General features: G+C 40.9%; 1 long non-coding RNA gene across 2 annotated transcripts in view; it reads right to left on the minus strand.

Annotated features, from left to right (window-relative positions):
* The window catches only part of LOC142365306 (uncharacterized), a 39,211-nt gene extending 20,527 nt beyond the window's left edge, over window positions 1-18,684 (minus strand). Inside the window, exon 1 of one of the 2 annotated variants that reach the window (XR_012766415.1) lies at window positions 18,627-18,684. This is a non-coding gene — a long non-coding RNA (uncharacterized LOC142365306). Of the gene's footprint in view, window positions 1-6,882; window positions 7,035-18,626 lie in introns of those variants that run through there. The other variant, XR_012766414.1, reaches the window with a different exon arrangement.
* Window positions 18,685-23,527: the final 4,843 nt, after the last annotated feature.

The raw sequence follows: 23,527 nt of genomic DNA on the forward strand, positions 1-23,527 counted from the left end.
TAATCAATGCAAACAGGAATTTTACTTGCATCTTTCTTTTTTGCCTAAGAGCAACATTCTGCAATAATTCTGTTTAATCTTTCCACATATTCTGCTAGCTGGATGGAGACCATGCAGTTTTAAATACATTTTCAAGCACTCAACAGAAGCTCCCATTTGTCTTTAAGAGTCGACCACCCAAAACAGGATGGTACATACATATACAAATACAGTTCTCAAGACTGAGGCCTTTGGAAAAGAAAAGATCAGATGGGACCTACTCCTATTTCAGGTTTTTAATAAATAATTTCATGCATTCCTCCCAATCTAGAACTTTTACCTACTTCCACACTGAATCTTCAAATAAGGGATATACAAAAAGCAGACTGGAACTAGATGCCAAACTTAACACGAAGGCAGCACGTGCACTGGAGGAAGGATGCATGTATGGAATATATGTAAAAATAAATATATGTTTACATATAAATATATGTAAAAATAACTCCTACTACAGCTCACAGATTGTTATTTGAAGACCTCTGCAGTGAGGGGTCCTTGGTTAGGAAAGAGACCATGGCTGTGATGACATTTTGCTCCCCAGGAAACTGTGCTTCAGTATCCTCACCTATAAAATAGAGACAGAGTTCAGCTCAGAGTGCTCTGTGGTTCTGTTTGTTGGAGTTAACATGGCACTTCAAGCATCTAAGTGAGCATACAGGTACTTTGTATTAATATTTTTAGGATTGCATACTTTGTTTTCACATTTTTATAGATCTACTTAAATTACCTTTGTCATACAAAACTGATTTGAAAAGCAACTGTTCTTTCCACAAGATCAGTTGTATGGGAAGAATAAGCATTATTCATCAACTGTTTTCCTCCTACTGAAAAGCTGGGGAAGCTAGTGAAAGCAGAAACAATCATATGCATCTTCCCAGTAAGACATCAAGAGCAAGGAGTCAAGAACAGTTCACAGGAACCCACAGTTCAAAATCTACGTGTATAAAATGTTCTTAACAGTAAAAAGCACTTCTTTTTTTGAACAGAAGAGATAGTTCTCTCCTTTGGAGAAGAGCTTCACATTGTATAATTCAACTTCTTTCTCAAAAATAAAAAGCAAAACAAACAAAATTCTTCACTGTTCAAGCTACAGTCATAGAACCCACAGAAAACAAGTCTTCACAGCATCCAAAACCCAAATCTGGCCAAAGTCCTCCACTCTCCATTAGCCACAGACTGCATGTGACACTCTGTGCTCCACCTTTCAAACTTAGCTGCTTCTCTGTGCTGGCAAAAAAAAAAAAAAAAGCTTGAACGCTGTCTCCTGCATCGCATAGCCCTCTACACCTAACTGCATTACCATGACAAAAAGACTCCTTATGATTCCTCCTACACAGGAGTACAGGAAGAAAAACTTGTAAATTGGCAGTGACATCATCTGCTAGAAAGTGATTCACACTTTGTGAAACAGCAGGGAAAATTAAATTTACTCCCAACCACCCCAAAGCTCTTTCACTGAATCAGTGTGTGGCAGAAATGATAGTAGAAGATGTAAATCCTTTCTCTATTTTAGAAAGACAAGGATTGTGTAATGAGCTAGAGTGCATAGAGCAAAATTACCATATACTGTCACTGAAATATATTTCCCCGGTGGTTTTGCCAAAAAAGGTATGAAACTGGGACAAAAAATAAAAAAGGTGATGCTAGAGGCAGAAAGTGGATTCATACGCATCACCAGCGATATGTGACCGGCTTACAAAATGGTGGGTTGCATGACTGACTGTATCAGAAGACAAGCTGTTTAATATTCTCTCTGAAGCTGCCCTATCCTCAGCACATAGCTACACCTGAATACATTGCAACCTTCACATCCCCTGCTTTGCTGACAAAGTGCTGAAGACATGGAGAAAATTTTAACACGTGAAGGATAAAGGTTCCCCACATCTCTCTGAACCCTGTTGGACCCTGACAAAAAGAGAAATGAACTCATTGTCTAGTATTTCTACAGAATTCCTTGGCTGTAACTGCTACTTCTATTTATATTACAGCAGTGTCCATGATGAGCAGAAATTTGCAGACAAATGTGAAGGATCTTGCCTTGCCACAGACTACAGCTGATTGAATTACGTGACTTTCAGGCTGGTATCATTTTCTGTCCATGGGTCAAAGCACTGCAATCTCCAAATAAATTAGGCATAAGCACCACACAACAAGAGAGAACTTCTCTAAACCTCATTTATGAAGATAAATCAAGTTGTCTCCACTCATGTAAATCTACCTTCAGCGAGAGCTACCACACACTGAAAGGAGTGATATTGATCTGGCTCTGCAGAGAACACAAGCCTGAAGTTCCATTTCTGTGTTGAAGAGCAGGGAAAGAAAGCCTTAAATAGCTGTAAATGAAGTAGCTTACAGCCTTCCTCTTAGCTCCCAATGGTATGGTCCAAGATGACATAAGGACCCCATACACAGCAGAGCATGTGAGAGTAGTTTGGGTCAAACCTCAGTAATCAATATCTGAACCATACAAAGGCAACCAGGCTCCATGATTCCAGCAAACTATTAAACTGCACATTAGTGAAACAGTTTCTAGAACTTTGCGAACAAACCTGGGCACCTATTCAAGCAAGCGAGACCTTGAATACAATTTTGCCTCAAAACCACATGAAGCTTATTGTTTCATGCAATTTTGATGGAAAAACACAGCTGTACTGACAGCTCTTGTCATGATTCAATGTCCTTTTTGGAGCATCTCATTGACAAGCTGGCAACTGGCCACAAGCATGGCAAGAAAATAAATGAAATGTACCTTCCTGTTTCCATCCAATTCTGAAAAAGGCACTTTACTGCAGCAAGTGATAAGTCAACACACGCCTGCTACGAGTTTCTTTCTTACACTTTTTTTAATCAATTATGAATGTTAATAATGTAAGGTTTATATAAGTAATTGGTTCTGTATAACCTTGTACACAGTTTTAAGCTCCAACAGAAAAAAGAAATTAAAGCACTATTTAAAATATACATTTATGTAAAAGATGCCTAAGAAACATAGAAATTAACCGGCGATTCACATGGTTTTAAGCCAACCTCTGCCTCTCCTCATGCTGGAAGTGGAAGAAGAGTCACGCAAGCCTGGCTCTTTGCCTGGGCTGGCCAGCCCTTGCAGGAAGGGCGTCTCTGTTCATACAGCACTTTTCTGGGATATAAGCTTCCATCTGTACAACCTGCTGCACTGTATCATGCACTACCCAGCACCTGATTGCTGCACTGTACTTCTGCAGGCCTTACTACATTTATACTCAGGCAAGAATCCCTTTATTTCAATAATAGTTTTGTTATGAGTAAAAGCTTATGTTTGTTTACACATTTTAGTAGTTACAGTAATGCATATTCTCTCCCGGTTCGTAACATTTTTTTCAATAGTACTAAAAGGTCAACCCAATAAATAATTATGAAATGCTCCCATAATACTCATTTTACTATTATAAAACTGTAGAAGTGAGCCTCCCTGCTCAATAATGGATAAAAGGAGAGGCAAGCCAATTACTGCCTCTTCTAAAGAATAACTTCCCCCTACGTATACCTCTGCCTCTGCTCTGAGAGTAAAGTGGAAATACTAGCTGTATCATACTGTCACTGCTTTTGGTGGCCCAGCAGAAGAACCACCACCAGTGGACATGTTTGGGGGTTTATTGTACTGGCACTATCAGGGCACAGTAAACCACTAAGTCTGGGATTAGTAATAGCAGGGTTTGTTTGGACTTCTTTTTCTATACACCTTTTGCACCTGACCATCAAAACCAACAGAAAACAAACCCTGTCCTAGAGGATGTAGCATTGCTTAAGTGCTCAGCAAGCCAGTTCAAATGAAATAGCAGTTTCCCACAGCCTGGAAAACACATGGATGGTGTCCTTTGATTAGCTAGCGTCTATGCTAATACGACAGTTCGCAACAGGGCTCCTGGGACAGTACAGTAGAACTATTTAAGCATAATAGTTAAACAAAACAAAAAGGGAGAAAATGGAAGCACACATTTACACGCATCCTTCCATATCCTACATTAAGCAGCAGATAAAACCCATAATGCTGTTTCTTCACAGGAAAATAATTCTTGTTTTTCACAATGCTGGCTAAATGGCTCCACAAGTCTCTTGCCATTCCCCTGCTTTGCATGTAATTCTTCTTGTGATCCCTCTCCAGAGCAGTCAAACACAGCGGCTGTGGGCTCACCACTCCCCTTCTCAAATCCCCCACTCCCAGCCAGCTGGGCTCCCTGCTCTGCTTCTCAAACAAGTCTTTGTCCCAGATCTCACAGCACTTCCTTCAAACCGCTCCTGCTGTGCCATGCCCCAGCCCAGGGACACCCAGGGGTCTCCACCGGCGGGGGAGAGGAGGAATGAAGTGGCAGCTTCATATGCTCTCACATGACGGTCAGAGATAACCGAAGCTTTCACCTTACTTCATGATTATGTACAATTTCACACTTTGCATTCTTCAGCTGCAGAAAAATCACAACCTCATCACCACTACACTCATTACATCAGTTCCTGATTACTATTATTTTTCCACAATATACCTATCACTCCAATATTTAACACTAATGAGTCACTGTAAATCTTAACTGAAAGTTCAAGGTTACCTTTATTGGAAATGTCAGGCCCTACAAGGAAATAACAGAGCCAGAGGCAGAACAATGATGGGGAAAGTTTCTCTGGAGATTCAATAGGATGGTAAGTCACCTTTTCAACAAGGGGTTTATTTCAGGATTTTGGCTCAGCTCAGATTGTCACCAACACAGATTTTATATTAAAAAAAAACCAAATAGCCTAATCCTTCCAAAGATAGTTTAATAAAGAGGATAATCGACAACCACCACATAGCAAACTAAACAAGGCAGCAACTATGGTTCTCCTGCACTCCTACTTCTTGCCACTTAACATTGCTTTGGCTTGGTGCTCCTAAGTGCTAGATACCCTCCTTTTGAAATGATAGTCAGAAATCAGGTCCCAGCCAGCAGTGATTCCCTAAGTTAAATGTTGCAGCCCAGCCAGCGGTTACTTTTTTTTAAGGATATCTCTGGACAACATGAAATCAAGGTCTGGAAACTCCATCTGGGAAGTGCTAAAGCAGCACAGATTCATATGTAATATAAACTTGGGTATGACTTACAAATGTTTTAAAAATGCGTAATGAAAATAGGCTCAGAATCTACTTCCAATGTTACAAAAATATTTTAATTTTAATAGGAATGCCCTCTTCCTTTTAACCCGCCATTCTGATGATCCCGGACTATCTGAACCAACATATGATCTGCTGCATTCCCTTGCCTGTAAAATGAACTGTTTGTGTATCACTCTGTCTCAGTGAACACCAGCAGACTATCAGGCAGAGACACCCGAACAGCCTTCTGCTTTGTAGGTTGATCATGGTGATTTTGTACATATTCCTGACACTCCAGAGCACCAGTGGAGTGGATGCTTGGGGATGGGGGGGACACGCACAGGACAGGACCACCAAATGTCTGAGGAAAGGACAATTCGCAGAGCTTTAACATTTCTATCATCCACTTGGCATACAGTTGCAGCTCTTCTAATACTAAGTCAACTTAACACACAGGAAAAGCTGTTGCAGATGCACAGAACACATGCACAGCCTCCTAAGCGAGACTGATAATGGCTTCCTTACCACAATGTGACTAAGTAAATTTTTTTACCGAAGGGTGGCTTTGAAACCCACCATAAAAGGGCTGCAAAAGGAGATATTAGACCACATACATTTTTTCTTTATGAGGTAAAGTGCAATATTTCAATGAGTCCATACTAAATTTTAAGAAACTGTGTCCCATTTGAGTGCACACAGTTTTAACTATTACTGCCGTTATACTCGACTACGAGTGCCTCATTAAGAAGCTAACAGCAGAAGCCACTGGTTATCCAAAAACCCACTGCTTAGGGGAAACTCTTCTTTAAAAGCAGCCATACCAAACAGCATGGAAACATTAGGTTGACACTTACAAGCAGCCTGATCAAAAGAAAAATGTACAGAACTCATGACAACAGTCATCAAAGCAAAAAAGGTGTCCTTTTGGAAGGAGGAGGAATATACATGGCTTTCCAGCACACTCTCTGGTAACAGACACCTGGAGCTCCCATCAATAACAATAACATGTTTCAAAGAAGCAGGAAACATCTTGGCCAATATAACATTTTCCTTTGACAGTGGTAATACATCATTTTATTTGTTATGGTGACAGTTCCTGCAGCACTTACGTTGCAGGCAGCAGAAGTAAGACAATTCACCTCTTTCAAAAATTGCCCCAGTTCTCAAGTAAGCTCAGGAGTCTGTTGCAAGGCAGACTAGTTTAGAGAAGCTGGAAAACCCCAACATGCAGTTTTGCCAAAAAAAAACTAAAAAGAATATTTTGTCAAATTTTTTGAAAAGATGAAAAATGTTTCAGTGTTCTGATCTTTTCTATTCAGCTCCTTATTGATGTAAAAAACGAGTGGGCAGATTCAGTATGTTCTTTGCCAGTCTATTCTGTTCACAATCTGTACACAGTTCCTGTCCATCTTGAAGAAATATGGATCAGACAGAAAAAACAAAACAAAAAATGCTATAGATTTGCCAACGTCTCCTTCCAATTCTAGTATGCCTTAAGACCTATTAACCATTTCCCTTTGCTACTAATAAAAAACCCCCTCTTACCTGCTAAAGATGCACTTCCACTACCAGTGTCATCCTTCTGTCCTCAGGGCAAGACCTTCCCTGGATTGGCAACGGCAGGCATCATGCCTCTCAAAAGGGTCACGTAACTCACGTAAAACTGTTGGCTCTTATGTACAGCTCCAACCTCTGCTGTTTGAAGCCTCTGCACAATTATGATCTCCTTTTAAAGTAATTACCTTGATAAGCTACATATTAATCTTTGGGAGGGTCATCAGTAATGATTTCTTGCTCAATCCTTCTGTTTCTCATTTCAAAACAAGAGTTGCCATCCAATGTATTTACTCATTTTCTGTTGTTTTGAAAGGCTTCTCCAAAGTCACCACATAGTAGAATCAGTAACAGGATTATTCTGCAAAAGGATGGGTTTATATGCACAAATGGCTGGTTAATATAAAAACATACATCAATAAATAGTATTAATAAACATAAGGAAGCTTATATGTTTCCTAGGAACCACTGAACATGGCTACACAATGCTGGTGGCTTCCTTTATGTAGCTTTTTATGGACAACCAAAAAAATCCACCCCGGACACTCAAACCAAACACCCCCCCCCCAACATACACACATACATATATATTTATACTTTGTCCTGTAAAAGGTCTTCCCCTATCCTGTCTCTCCCTGCTCCTACACAGTAGCCAGTAAAATAGATTTTCTTCACTGATTTGCAAAAGCTATTTTTCCCAGCTGGGTTCTTAAAACCGCACACTGCACCCTGTAAAAAATATTTAGCCTGATTTGCAAAATCTATTTCTCTCCTTGGGCCTTTAAGCTGCTGTTGCAGAAGTGATAAAGGTGTTCTCATTCAGATTTTTATTGTTTCTGGGCCCCTTGCCACCTGTTTTTATTTTCTCCCTCTTCCACTTTCTTCCCATCTCCCTCGTACAGGTGCCACACTTGTCCACCAGAGCTGATTCTGCGTAACAGGAGACAGGCTTTCACACGATATCTAATCCATAACCAAGGGGTAGGAGGTAGCAATCCAACTGATATGCCTTGGCAGGAGGTAAATTTGATCAGAAAGTAACTTTAGAAAAACTGAGAAATATCGGATTATCATTTTTATCATATCCAGTAGAATTTGAAAACAGATTTGCTTACATTTAATTCAGTGTCTTCTATTCACAATCATAACACCTCCCCTCTGTCATCATTCCCTATGCCAATCAAAGTGCTCTCTGTGAAAGCCCATACGTGCTTGAGTCCACTTTGAGCCTCACACAGCTTTTGTTCTTTCATAAGTCTGCTCTTGTTTCATTAGAGCACCTCATTTCAGAAGCAAATTTCATATAGATTCAAATAGTTACCGTTGTTAGGAGCAACAATTACAAAATCTCTAATAATTTTGTAAACCGCATCTGAGGTCTCTATTTAGACTCAAGCTCACAGTGCTAAAGATACCATGAGTCCAGGCTACAGTGAACTACAATTTCAACAACTACCGAAATCCTGGGAAAAAAGCAATGACCTGAAATGCTCAGATAAGCTCATTTCTGCTCAAAAGCAAAAATTGTCGCAACTGTCAATTAAAATGCTGTTGTAGAGATTAAATTTCAGGTTCAATCAAATCTACATATATTTAAATATAATCCAATTTAGCTTTATGTACTCTCAATTATTTTCTCCTCTCAAGCCATAATTGCTCTTTGATGGTCTGTTTTTTGAATCATCACGTTTGTCCCTTGTCCCATCACATCTCCTGTGGTCTGGTGAGTAGGGGGAGGTGTTGGCACCTGAGCAGAGCACACCCATGCGTAAGGTAAGCTGTTGCCTTATGGCTAACAGGATTCTAAATATTGTGCTTCGAAGTGAATGGCAAAACCATTAAAAAATAACAAAGCCATTTCAGATGCATTTGTTTTTTTTAATACTACTCCATGCTTGGCCTACAGCCTTCTTCTACTATGTCAAAACTTAAATGCTCAAGATGCTTTGTTACTATAAAAAAAAGTTCAAATATTTATGCTGCAGAAGGCCCGCCAGTTGTAGAAAGAAGCTTAATTGCACTGCACAGTGGCTCTAAGCCTGCAAAAAAAAACCCAAGGTGGTATCACATGGGGCTCCAGGCAATGTGCAGTGCCGTATGATGAGACCTACCCAGTCTGCAGTCCCGGACTGTGCATACCCCATCTCGTAGGAGGCTACACCCACCTCACGCCTCAGAGCTAATGGCACCTTCAACATCACGTCTCTGCAGTTTCCTTTGACAGAAATGCCTGCAGTTCCTTTGTTTCAATTACAATCTGATTCACTGAAAAGCAAAACAAAATACATCAATGTCCCAATATTTTCACAAGAAAAGATGAAAACTGCCTGTAAAATAAGACACTACATGAAGCTTCTTTGCCTTTTGTTTTTTGAGAGGAAAACTACCAACTATTAAGCATATTTTGCATTTGTGCACATCATGTTAATTATGCATGTGGTTTTGTCCATCAAATTCATGCATATCAGCGAGTACGTAACGCAGAAGCAGAAACAGAAATAAAAATGACAAAAAAATGAAAAAAGCTAACACAAAACAATTAGTTGCTTATTGCGTTTCAACAAAAAGTTTACTGAAAGCACACTCATTTTTTATCGGATAGATCTACCTCCACTGTAGCCTCAGATGAGATAATAAATGTGACTTAGTATAAGTATCTTTTTTCTTAGTATCTGCCCTCATTAACATATTCTACTTCAAAGGAATGGAGTAGTTCATACAGAGTTCAAATGAATATGGTTTGATTTTGCAAAAAAAATCTTTTCTTTGAGTGTTGCCACTTACTGCATCACTTCAGCATGAATTAAACATGAATTCATGATAAAATCATCAAAATGCAAAAACAAAGAGATGGTAGAGGGATCAAAGGCACCTTCTAGTTGCCAGAGAAACCAAAACAGCAAATGAATTTGAAGTACACAGTACTCGCACAATCTCCTAGGACAAGTGCACATGAAGCGTATGAAGAAACTCTTCATCTATGTGTTTCAGCAGCAGAACTGAAATGAACAGAGAATAAATTCATTAGTATTACGCTCAGATGGGTTAACAGTCATTGGATTAGTGGGTGGCACTTCTGAAAAGCACTGTGGCAGGTCACCCAGAAGTTCACACTGTCACTGCGCAAGTCGAGTGGGTACAAGAAACTCAGATCCAAGTTTTTCAGAGTGCTACTAATCAGGAACTCATCATTTGCATTAGTTCTGACAGCCCAGAAGAAACTACATTAAAGAGTTCAGAGTCACAGACTGTGAGTATGAAGTGCAGCTTTCTAGGCTGGGCGTTCAAAAACATCCCCCCACAAAAAAGCATGTAGAGTAGGACTGAATTTTTATCAGGAGTTCTCACTTCCCCCATGCTCCTCTCTGCTATCTTCAGCTAGGGGGCAGAGGCTCCAAAGATGCTGCCTGCAGTATTATTTTATGTAATATGGAACCTGTCCAGTCTACTTACTCATTTAACAGAGATGACAGACAAAATAGCATATGGTAATAATTTTCAGTCATGGCTGCCCTTGCTGGGATTTGAAAGGGGAAAGGCTCTGTATCCATTACTGGCTCCCTGAAAATCGCATCCTCCAGGGAGTAAGAATTGACTCCTTTGCTAGCTATTCTAATTCTCCAATTAATAAATGTAGTTTTGATTTACATATGGGCAAGAGAAGCAGCAAAGTCATGTAAGTGCAGTAGAACTGACTACAATGTAACCAGCAGTGCCACACTGCTCTGAGGGGACCCAAAAGCCCCGGTGATCCACACATCCCAACACAGGAGCCACTTTATAGGTTTTATTAAGCCAGCTGCTGTGGTACATACCTCTACAGAGAGGTCTCTGGTGGGGGCGGAAAGAGCAGCATGTCCCCCTACTCCTTCGCTGTGGGCAGCCCTGGCTATCAGGATGGGCTTTGGTTTCCCACTCAGGTGAAGCCTCCAAGTCCAAGAAAACCCCCTTCCCCAGCACGACATCCCAGGGCTGCTGGACCTCCTGGGGCCACCTCATGGCTGGGAGCGCTCCGCCTCTGCGGCACCCCACCTGCACCCATCAGGCCTCCTGAAAGGAGCAAAACCCTGAGAGGTGGAAACCAGCTGCAAGGCAGGTGGTCTTCTAGAACAAGGGCAAACTACTTCAAGTATGTCAGGCAATGAGGCATGTAGGACAAACTTTGCATGCCCTGTTCCCCTAATTATCTGCTGTGGGTCCAAACATGATGTCGTAAATGGCTGAATCACAAATGTTCTTTATTTTAAAGCATTAAGGAAGGATAACACGCTAATGTTTTTTTAGATGATGTTTCAAGGAAGAGGAGAACGTAAGGCAAATATTTCTGAAGTTCACCTTAATGTAGCCTGTGCAGTACCCTTGAAGGACTAAGCAGCGCTGGTCCTGGCACATTCATCATTCTGCTCTTGTCACAGCACTTGATGGAATGTTTTTTCAGGAGGTAGAGATTAAAATGAACCAGAACTAATTGAAGGTATATTTAATAAAAGCATCATCATTGTAATGAGTATACAACTGCTATGTTAATACTGATTAATGTTTAAGCTACTGAACAAGTCCATATTGTTTCACCTAATGGGATTCACCGACTACCAAATAATGAATTCTACTCTAATTTTGCAACACCATGTGGAAATGTGAAACCCACTCATAAATTGATTAATGCCCAAGTCAATAAAAGAGACAAGTGTCTGGGACTTACCACTGCTTCTCCTGAAATCAATCAAGGCATTATCACTTACTTTGAGCCATACAGGATTCGTTTTGGCTCTTCAAGTATTTCGCCTAGTTATTACATTGTAATCATGTGTAATACAAGTCTGGCAGACATGGGCAAACACTGAGCAGCCAGATCTGCTCTGAACCTTTTACTCAGCTTCGATTACGCTCACGTCCCTTCTCACAGCTTCAAAACTCTTTTACTTGCATTCTCACTATTTTTCCTACCCTGTCACAAGCCCTTTGTGTAGATGTCTTGCACTTCTGGTCAGGACATTGAATCTGAAGATATTGTTATGGCTCCTTACTTCCCATTTTCCAGTTCAGTTGCACAGGCTATTGGCACATTCATTGTGGACACTGTTCACAGAGCAAGGAAAGCAAACAGCCTAACAGACCAACTCTTTAAACTCAACTATTTTTGAAAATAAAAACTAAACCCAAACCGAAACAGAAACCAAAAATAAAAAAGGAAATAAATCAGCTACAGTCACAAATCACAGTATATATCGTATTCCTGGAAATACCTTTGCAAGCAGCCTCAAGCCTAGAGCCACTCTGAGTTCAATGGAGATTGGGATAAATTCAGCAAGTGGTCTCTAGGTTCATTTGTGTAGTCATGGCTCTAACTATTATGTTAGGACCAGTGTGTTTTAGATTTCCTCCTTCACCCTTTTTACCCTACATACTTCACAACTGCTGGAATAGGCAGCACTTCATCCAATGAAAAACAACAACTACTGAGCCCCGTGTATGGTCATGTAGACCTGACAAGTACATCCACAGAGATTTCTGTAGTCCTTCCACAACCAACTGAATTAATAAATACACAGGAAAATAAGGGCAACAACATTAGTCTTTAAACAGGACAGGGCAAAAACTCTCCCATTTAGGCAAAGAAATGCTCTCATTAGACCTTTAACTATTCTTACGCATATGGAAAGGAACTGGCACCAGTATTACCTTCAGCATTTATGGTCAATAATTGGGCTTCTTCCACATATGGCCTCCAGCTCATATCCAGACCTCAAAGCACAGCCTTGCCAATAACACCAGAAGGTTGTCCCTTGCCTCCTTACATACAAAAGCTGTGCTCCACCAAGATCAGGGCTCAGCTCTCCATGGTGCTGCCCTTGCTGGTCTGTGACAGAAGAAAGGTCACCCAAAACCTTTTGTTTTTTCAGAGCAGGGGACTTGTCAAGGTGGGGAACAGAGGACAGGAGAGCAGAAGGTTGCCAAGGTTCAACACCTGCCCCCATGGCATGGTGTGATATTTAGTTCATTGCAAGACCTGGGGTGCCCTGAGACCAGGTCCCCCTCTATGGCTTATTCCTCTCCACTACACCATTATCCTGTGATGTCTGCATTTAAACTCTGGCTCCATTTCTCATTCACTGTTTACGGGTGTTAAACCATTGAGACAAATATGCTTGCAAGGTATTTGCCAGATCTTGAGCTATAGGAACCAAGTACTCAGCAGGTTTTAAAAAGTGATCCAAAATGTCATAACTGGGCCCCACCACAAAGCCCGTTAAGCACAAAGTCATTGCACACATTTGAAAGTCCTGAAGATAACTGGAGAAAGCGCTATCTGGGCTATGGCCTGCTTGGTGGTGAAGCTGCTGGCACGGCACAGCAGACACCGAGACAGCAAGGCAAACCATAAGTGATTCCTTACCCAGCTGCCCTGCAGTGCTGGCAGAGATAGTGCCAAAAGAGATTCTAACACGGCAAAGGGTGTGCCAGAATGCTGCTACTTTCGTTTAATCTCTCTAACCAGATAAACTTAAAAAGCTTTCAGTCAAGGATTTGAACAAGCACCCGAGTTCTTCATTCTGTCTCGAAACTGCTGTAAAAATGTCTTTTTAAGGTCCCTGGTGTTTAAAAAAAAAACCTGACCAAACATAGGAAAGCGTGTGCTGGTGCTCTTGATTTCTCCCTCCACAGCTTTCAAAGGAAATTCCAGAAAACTTTGAAGTTATCTTGGAAGCCTTATGGATAACAAAGAAATGTCAGAATCCTGCAAATTTCCCTCCTTAGAATCTTAGAGTCATAGTATGGTAAGGGTTGGAAGGGACCTGAAAGATCACCTGGTACCAATCCCCCTACCATGAGCAGGGACACCTTCCACTAGAGCAGGTCGCTCAGAGCTCCATCCAACCTGGCCTTGAACACTGCCAGGGAGGGGACATCCACAGCTTCTCCGGGCAACCTGTTCCAGTACCTCGCCACGCTCATAGTAAAGAATTTCTCCTAATATCTAATCTAAATCTGCCCTCTTTCAGTTTACAGCCATTCCCCTTTGTCCTATCCCTACACACCCTTGCGAAAAGTCCCTCTCCATCCTTCCTGTAGGCCCCCTTCAGGTACAGAAAGGCTGCTGTAAGGTCACCCCGGAGCCTTCTCTTCTCCAGGCTGAACAGCCCCAACTCCGTCAGCCTGTCCTCGTAGGAGTGGTGCTCCAGCCCTCTGATCATCTTCGTGGCCCTCCTCTGGACCCGCTCCAACACATACATGTCCTTCTTATGCTGTGGGCTCCAGAGCTGGACGCAGTACTCCAGGTGGGGTCTCACAAGAGCAGAATAAAGGGGCAGAATCACCTCCCTCGACCTGCTGGCCACAATTTTCTTGACGCAGCCCAGGACACGGTTGGCTTTCTGGGCTGCCAGCGCACATTGCTGGCTCATGTTGAGCTTCTCATCCACCGGTACCCCCAAGTCCTTCTCCTCAGGGCTGCTCTCGAGCCACTCTCCACCCAGCCTGTACTTGTGTTTGGGATTGCCCTTCTGCCCTTCAACGCCAGCAAAAAGCCATTCAGCTCCCTTCTACTTGGCTGACTTGCCTTAATTAATGTATGGGCCTCATGGTACAGAAACCTGAAAAGTTAAAGTTTGTTAAAAATGCAAGAGCCAAGAGAATGTAGCAATCAGTGCTACACAATGAGTTAGACAACAGTTCCAACATCATGTATGAACAGTGTACAAATGACACAATCATTTGCAAACTATTTAAAAAAGAAACCAAAATCCCCAAGCTCCAAAAAACTCTCACATGAATAAGATGAATTTTACTTGTGTGCATCTTAAAAGAAAAGTAAGAGAAGAGATATTTCCCATAAGATGTAGAAAAACTACTAAGGTTTCCAGGTGCCTTATCTCCTCCTGGTAGCTTGGCAGTTCTTTTTCATTTCTAACATCATATCAGTCCTAAATCAAAAGAGACCAGAAACATAATAGGTGGCAAAAAACATCTAGAAGGTGAGACAACTCCAAAGGAGTGGAGCTGCCTATGGCATATAGCCGTTAAATTGGCAAAAGGAAGTGAAAATGGAAATAATCAACTCCAACCTGGCCTGGAGAGCAGACAGAAATCCAGGACACATCCAGCCTCTCTGACTGCCCTGGTCTGTAAGGACACTACATCAAAGCATTAAAAGGCAGCAGATGAATACTTTTCCTTTTTTCTTTTAAACAAGAGACTGTAGAAATCTTCCTGATTCCTGGCCATAGAAATTTTGAAACAATGGCTATGCAAGATCCCCTAAACACAGAAGAGGGAAATGCAAAGACTACTGCCGGTTTCTCAACAGAGTCCCAAGAGAGGTTGCAACTGTCTTGTGTTTTACAAGCATTCATACAAAGCCAAACATGCCCTAAAACATTTACAGTCCAAATAGGCAATACCTGAAAAGCAAACATTACTACACCTATCTTAAAGCGGGAAGACTCGGGTACTTGTTAGTTTATCTGGAGTATCTGTAGCAGCAAAATGGAACTGAGATTCCTGTCTCCATTAATCACAAAACTGTCCTTTCTCATAAAATTATTCTTAATTCCATTATTTCTCTTTTTTACTCTGCTGTCCTCTCCATAATATTAATTGTACTAATAAATAGTAGAAGATAAGTGTATTAATTTACAGTGTAATTAATTAACAGTTTAAATGAATCTGTAACCAAATTGTTCTACGAGGCAAATAATTATAAATGTCCTACAAAAGCGAGTGGATTCACTCTACCTAACAGAACTTTTCTCGTCTGGTCTCATATCTTTCCTAAACTGATGTCTTATTTCCTCTCAGTCCATGAGATTTACAGCAGAGGGTTAGGGTGGCTAATGCTCCATAACATCTGAAGTTTGTTCTGAGGGAGAGACTTAAAGTATCTCGTGCACAGGTCAGGGACATGTGAATGGGATTCAAGACTCCTCATCACTGTATCCGTAATTCAGTTCAGTCCCTACAGAGTCCCATTCAAAGCCTGCGAAAATCAGCGGATGTCTTTCAACTGACCTCAATTTTTATATCAGGCCGAGGTCTATGGGAATAAAAAATGGCAGACTAATTCACAGCTAAAATCTGCTCTCTGAGTCCCTGATTGCTTAAGGAAAATAAATAGCCAGTGCTTGATTAATGCAATTATTCATCATGTACAGGGCATTAAAATCCAGCATTTCTAACACCTTGGCACAGATCTGAATTAGCCTGGAGTCTCCAATGACATGACCATCTTCTTCAAATGCAGGGAGGTTACGAACAGCCTTTCGTCTAGTTTGAGAACTGCGTAGCACACGCTGATAAACACACAGGCTGGTATCAGCTTGGCGGCTTCCTCCACAGGGATATTGCCTCGGTGTCTCTGGTATGCTCAAGTGCTCATTCCCTCTGGCTGTGCGTGCCCACGTGTATGAGGCTCACATCTTATTAATGCTATTCACAGTCATAAAATATTTATTGCAGTATAGAGGCACTGAGAAGGTCAGACGCTTGCATTCAGTTTAGCAGACTTCATAATTATTACTGGTTTTGTGGAATAATTTGTCTCTAATTTTTTGTTTGCTGAGGAAAAAGGAGTAATTTTATTTCCGATAACAGCTGCGTTCAAAATAATTGCAATCCTCTCTCTTTTGCCTCTTCTGTCACTTCTCCTCACCTGCATGCATGTACACACGTGCACTTGCTCCCTCTCAACCTGGCCGTGTGTTCTGCTCAGTAGTTGTCCTAGGCAGACTGGAAGCATAGGGTTTGAATTATTTCAGGCAGAGAACACGTTCCTCTTTTGAGTTAAACCACACATGTGGGGCTTCTTGTTAACGATCCTTAGTCAATGAGGCCCTATATAATATCAAGAGCCATGCCATGTAATTTAATGAATCACACAGGAAGAAGTCTACCTTTGTTTAAAGGGAGTGACATTCACTCCATACCAATTAAGTTACATATATTGGGCAGTACATCATGCCTTTGCTGGTATAAATTAGAAAAGCATCATTAATTTCACAATATTCATAGCTATAATGGATAATACAGTATAAATAATTAAGGTAGGGAAGTAGCTTTGCTTTGTTTTAATTATTGAAATCACTGCAATCATTCTGATTTACATGAGGTAGTTCTTGACTTACTCTTTCCATAAAAAGAGAAAAATACCTTTGTAAAGGTTAACAGTTTAGTATACTTTGAAATCAAATTGATGATTTCTCCTGCCAAAATTTAGATATTAAGAAGGCACAAAAGCGAAGACTGCGTCTTTAGAACGATGATGTGAAAGCACAAGCAAATGCATTTGATGGCATCTTTTGACCTGTTAGCAACTAATGTTGGGAACAGCCTTCATGAGAACGCAGGCACACAAAGTTTCACTCCCATGACTCCGAAGTTCAGCAAACGTAAAGTATATAATCTCTGCCAAGTAACCTTAACGATAGATGCTTCTCTCACTCCACTAAGACAGAAAATCTCTAGACTGTTCATACAATAGGTGGAAAAAAAGAGGCAACCTTCCACATGCAATTTGCCAATTTTAAAGGACAAAATTTCTTTTTTTTTTCTGTCTGTCCTGGTTTAACACGGCAGCTAAGCACCACACAGCTGCTCACCGGCAACTAGGATCATGCAAGCACTCACTTGCTCCTTCCCACCCCCAATGTGATGAGGAGGAGAATGGACAAAAAGTAAAACCTGCGTGTTGAGATAACAACAGTTCAATAAGACAACAAAGGAAGGAATAATAGTAATAAAGAATTTGCAAAACAAGTGATATACAGCACAATTTTTCTCACCACCCAACGACTGACTGCACAACCAGTCCCCAAGCAGCACTCGCAGAAACCCTGAAACTCACAGAACTTGTGGACCCCTGCCCTCCAGCCAACCCCCGTTTATATACTGAGCATGACATCTGCGGCACGGAATATTTCTGTTGGCCAGCTTGGGGTAGCTGCCTAGCTACGCTCCCTCCCAGCTCTTGTACACCTTCTCATTAGTCCAACATGGGAAACTTAAAAAAAGTCCTTGATTTCTTAGCAACAACTAAAAACATCAGTGTATTATCAATATTATTCTCACACTAAATCCAAAACACAGCAGCTACTGAGAAAAAAATTAACTCTATCCCAGCTGAAACCAGGACACTGTCTTATACGTGCCCTAATGAATTATTATTCAGAAATTCCGTCTCACCAAATATTCCTTCCAATAACATACTGTAAATTAAAATCACATGAAGGAAGGCAGAACAAATTATTTTTCTTTGTTAGTTTATCCATCTTACTAGCTCTATTTTGAAAGCTAATTACTAGAGTGAATTATTATTCAATACATAGACGTTCAATTTAAACAGCAAATCATTTTTCCTCTTCCACTAAAATCTTTTTCTGTAACATAATGTTTGCACTGGTTTGTGACCATTTTAAATAATCAAGGTAAAAATATGGTATGAGTTGAAGCAACTTAAAAAACATGATTTAGGAAATTAAGCCTGGTGATAAAGTAGAGAAGTCAGGCAACGTCCTACAAGATGAGGTTAATTGTAATTCTTTGGAGAGGAAATCAATAAGTAAATGCAGTTCAGCACTGTTCTTTATGACCATTCACTGCTTCCTGTACAAACTCACTTCCAAACAGTACCAATGTGTTACTCTGGAAGTAAAATGATAATTTCTTTGTGATTACTCAGTGATTTGATGATTATTCCTTGCAATGTCTATCCAGATGACAAGTGGAAAAGCCCAATGCATTCACTTGTTTCATCTGTCCTTACCTACACATAAGATGTGTACATGGCATCCCTCATCTAGTCTGTGAAACAGTCCAGAGCTCTGAGAATACCACATTTTCTTGGATTCCTTGGATTGCCAGAACTCTTAAGAGTATTTCTGTGGAGAAATAAAATTTTGTTTCTTTTCAAATCTAATTAAATAAGATTATTTCTTACTTGTAACTGTCCTTCAGTACGCCGGAAAAGAACAGAAAGCAGCATCTAGGATAGCCCTACAAGACAAAAAGTAAAATAATTCAGGAAGCACATTATATATAAACAAGATAATGCAAATGCCATTGCACAAATTCTTTCATGAAAAATACTTCAAAATCCTACAGGAAAAAATATTCCATTACTTAAATTATCAGAAGAAGGATTAAGACAACAGAGAACAACTTTGTGAAGTTTGGTGAGCTTTTTACATTTTCAGTAAAGTCCAAAACATGCACTCACCAGAAATCAATAGGGATACAAATATATGTAATTAAGCTGTAGCTTTGATTGTATTAAGAACTGTAGGCATCTAAAGACTTCTGTATGAGAAGTGCTCCTTTCTAGTTGTGTACATACCTCATTGATTTGTGCCATCCACCTTGATCATGATAACAAAAATGAAACTTTCTGCTCACAAATGGAAGTTTAACATTTTTGCATACATTTCTTTGGTGAAGATACTGCAGCTATAAGTCCTGCCACTATAAAACGAAAAGTGAAAATGTATTTATCACCTACAACACAAAGCTTTATTAATTTTATTTTTCTTTTAAACTTTTATGATTTTCTATACACTACGATGAACTATACTTTTCAGTGAATTAAGGATTTTATTATTAGTAAATTAATAGTAAGCTATAATAATGATTTTGAATACGGTATATAATTATCCTATTTCTATGTACGTAGAAATGAAAATGCAGAGCTGTATTCTTCTTTATCTGCATGTGAGTTCCAAAACAACCCATGGGACCTCTTACATGTGTCAATTCAAACCTGTTTAGAGTGTCATTAAAACCTAGGGGTAAGCTGTTTTCTGCTATTTCTCCACTGTATCTAGGATGAATTTAATGATTTCATCACTAGTCTGAAGCCTCTGTTTCTCCATACCATTTCCTCCCTTTTAGTTTCCATCTCACACAGTTAAATGATGTCGATAAGCTATTTATATATTCACACACAATGATGTATCACTGAACATAAAGTTTAAGTGTAGAAGTTTTTTATGACTATTTATTTTTTTCTTTTGAAAAAAAAGAGTTGTTCATTTAAACCAAAAACAGCTGTGCTCTCTTCTGGGTCATCTTCAAGCTACCCTGTATTTGATTTATTTTTCTTTGAGGTCTGACTCCTAGTCTAATTTTTCCCCTGTATTTTCAAAGTTCATGCTGTGTGACTCCAATTTAAATCAATATCTAAACCCTATGGAATTAAGTGGTTTTGCAAATGCAACCTTTTGTGACAGAGTATCTGCATGCACTCTAAGTCGATTCAGTAAAAATAAAATAATCCTTGCAAAATTTGCAGCCAGATCCTTCTCACTTCCCTGTAGTCACTGAATCCTTAACTAGCACCATGGGTTTCCACGCAGTCTAGCCCTTCTTGAGTCGGAGACGTTATAGATGGCAAGCCAGTAATCGAGGCACTGTGGTACCAGCTAGCAGAGAACAACCACGCTGTTTCGAAAGAACTCATGGGATCCTCATAGCTTGAGCGCAGGAGGCATCCTACAAGATGAGACAGTTTCCCACAGTGCAGAAGCTTCTATAAGCTAATGCACACATCCCAGAGATGTTCTTGCTGGCTGCTTTTAGAGATACATACCCTGCTATTCAAACTGTGTTGACTTCCCTTTTGACTGATCAATGTCTATCAATCACCCCATACATCCAAAAATAGTAAGCTTTGCCCAGAGCGTTTCAATTTCTGAGTTGTGGTTTCTCTGGTAGAAACAGGCATAATCAGCTTTTTAACTGAAAGACATACACTAAACATCTTACTCCCCGTGAGTCTTAACCCTACCCATAATGATCCTTATTGAAATGCTGCTAAACTAGAGATACAGTAAGGAGCTAATAACGAGTATTAGCAAATTCTTTCCTTAGAGAGTCACTTGTTACTTTTATTTATTTAAAAAAAGAAATTGTTCAAAAAAAGAAGCACGTGAAAGTGAGGTCATCACCCTTTCTGATGAACCTGCTGGAGGAGGCATTTCAGAGCGGCCAGCGTTTCATTTTAGCATGCGGAGCACCAGACGCTACAGCAGTGTTTCCAGAAGGATGAGGTGCTTTCATCCAAAAAGCGTGAGAGATGGCTGCACTCTACCCACACAAGTGTCACGCAGGTGCCCCAAACTGCCTCTGAAACACCATGCTTTCTCCTGCCAGTGACCTCATCCCTGCCCACACAAGTCTGATAAAAAGAAGAACATGCACCTGATGTTCAAGCCTAGAAGTTTGTCACCTTGGCTGACCTTCAGGTGAGTGATACTCCTCCCTTTCTAGCCTGAAAGACGAACATAACATTTAGAAGACTTGCTTGTGACTTTAGGGACACCTGGGCGAAAGGCAGCAGCCATGGCCTGAGCATGGTCCCCTCTGCAGCAGTGCACCTGAGCCACAGCCCTGACGGGGGAAAATTGGAAACCTGAGTCACTGCTGCCCGAAGAGGGAGAACTTCTCCCGACAGACTTGCAGTCAGCCAGCTCCCAGGTTCAGCAGGAGAGAAGGCAAGGCGCTCTCTCATTATCACTTCCTCCAGCAAAGTAACTAGGAGAAGCTGTTTTCTTCACCCAGGAGGTCCGTTGCCATCACTTTGTGGGGAATAAGGGGAGAAGAGGAGAGGACAGGTAAACATCTGATTTTCCTTCCTCCCTCATGTATGAAAAGGGCTCAGTCCAGACCATCACTGACAAACAAACAATTATGGGGAAGGAAACAAAATCAAACAAAATGTTGGCTTTTTAGGTTATTACATTTTAGATTTCACTGCTGCTTGCTCTTCCAAAAGAACATCAGGCTGCTGTCAAGCTGCCCTGTTCCTCTGGGGCACTGATAGGACTCAAGCCTTCTTCAGACAAATACTTGCAGCTACCTTTAACGAATGAGGCATCAGTCGTTTTCAGATGTATAAATGAGTTTAATAAGGGTCCCAGCAAGACTCTGAAATCATGCTTGACTTGTTACACCTCCAGCCCCCCAGGCTACATTTTGTTATTGATCTGTTTATTGCTTCCACTGAGCGAACACTGTCAATCCACCTATGTCAGAACCCAGCCTTCAGCATGCAGCGGACACTGTTATTACTATTTAAGTGATAAATGAGACATGCATTTCATTCAGCATGTTTGTGAAGCAGAAAATATTCATTTTTTTTAAAGCACTGATATGTAGGAAAGTCAGCAATTCCGTTCCTTTTTGTTTCATGCTGCAAATAGTAATCAGTTTTACCGAGCTCCAGGTAGAAATCACACATGAAACAAAATGTTGCAATTAAACTTAGGGGTTTTGATTGAACCTCTTTGCAATAAATATTACAGGATTAAAAAAATAAAAAAAAAGAGGAAAGAAAGGGCCCAATCCAAGGCCTGCTGAATTCTGTGAGAGTTTTACTGTGTACTTCACTAAGTATTTTTTATAAAAAAGCTTGGAAAAATAGAAAGATTCAGCCCAGTCTCGGCGTTCATGTGTTTCTCGCCAGTTCCTTCCATCACACATGGGAGCACTGCAGTTTACACCTCTCTCCCCTGCGCACAGAGAGGGAGAGGCTTGCTCCTGCCTGGGGATGCCTGCTGATTCTGCCCCTCCTGGAAAGAGACATTTCAGGCCATGGAAGAGCTGGCTCGTTGCCCACATGGCTCGTCCCGGAGGGTGCAGCGAACCACTTACGTCTTCCTGACAAGCCAATATGGTGAACACCTCAGCCACTCAGGCCCGGAACCAGCGAGTCACTGACTGCCGCGCACAGGCATGCAAGGGGCTTACGCCCCAGCGAGACTATTTCCATGCCCAAAGCCGAACACACAGATAAGGAGTACGAGGCTTGCTGAACTCACCTCATTAGGAAGGGAGATGGAGATTTTTTACTTCATTACTATTGTTTCTCCAGTGGCCCTGCAGACCCTGCAATTTCAGTGCAGGTCTGTGATCTTATTAAAGGCTTTACCAGGCATTTGTTTGTTTGCTGTCTTGAAGCAGATAATGGCGAAGACATAAGAGGAGACAAAGCCTGCTTACATCTGAGGAAGGTTCTGTCTCATGATTATAGTCAGAGCATATTTACATTCAACGCATACTTTTTTTTTGCTGCTTTAAGTCATCCTGAAGAACACGGAGTGGATTCAGAACAACAAATCACCTCAGCAGCTTTTGCACTTTCCAAAGGGGATCAAGATGAAAGGAAAGATTGTGCTTCTTCCTGCTCATCACGTTCTTCCTTACTCACTAAATACTAGTTGCTTACTGGAAAAGGAGTCATTTCCCGAATCAACAACAGAAAGACCCCGTTCTCATTTGCATCAGCTGCACCTTTTCAGCCTAACTCTGTACCAGCCATATAAACCAAGGCTGATTTCACTACTGTAGTGCAGCTGAGCAGCCATGGGTTTCACTGAGAAAAGGACTATTAAGCCATCTTGAGACTAAGGAGCAGGTGAGACTCTCATCTGTAGGTGACCCTGCTTTGGCAGGAGGGTTGGACTAGATGACCCACAGAGGTCTCTTCCAACCCTTACTATTCTGTGATTCTGTGAGTGTTGTTGGCCTGTCTCAAGGTATCTTGTGGATATGAATATTTTAAGGAAACTGCGTGTGAGCGCTAGAGGCGCGGACAAGTTTCCAAGCACTTACTGAATTCATTATGACAGACAATCCATTGCTCTCCTACAGAACAAAACTCACAGGATGCCTTTTTTTAACCTCCCAAACATCATGTCCTATGCTTAATGGAATAATAAAAGAAAAAAACCTGCAAATTCACCCTTGGTGAGACAAATGCCAACCCTGGTCTGTTGAAATCAAGGAGAACCCTTGACATAAGTGGTGAATTAGACTTCAATTTCATAGACACTACAAATTACCACT

This window comes from Opisthocomus hoazin, chromosome 2 (genome assembly GCF_030867145.1).
Source record: "Opisthocomus hoazin isolate bOpiHoa1 chromosome 2, bOpiHoa1.hap1, whole genome shotgun sequence".
Taxonomy (NCBI): domain Eukaryota; kingdom Metazoa; phylum Chordata; class Aves; order Opisthocomiformes; family Opisthocomidae; genus Opisthocomus; species Opisthocomus hoazin.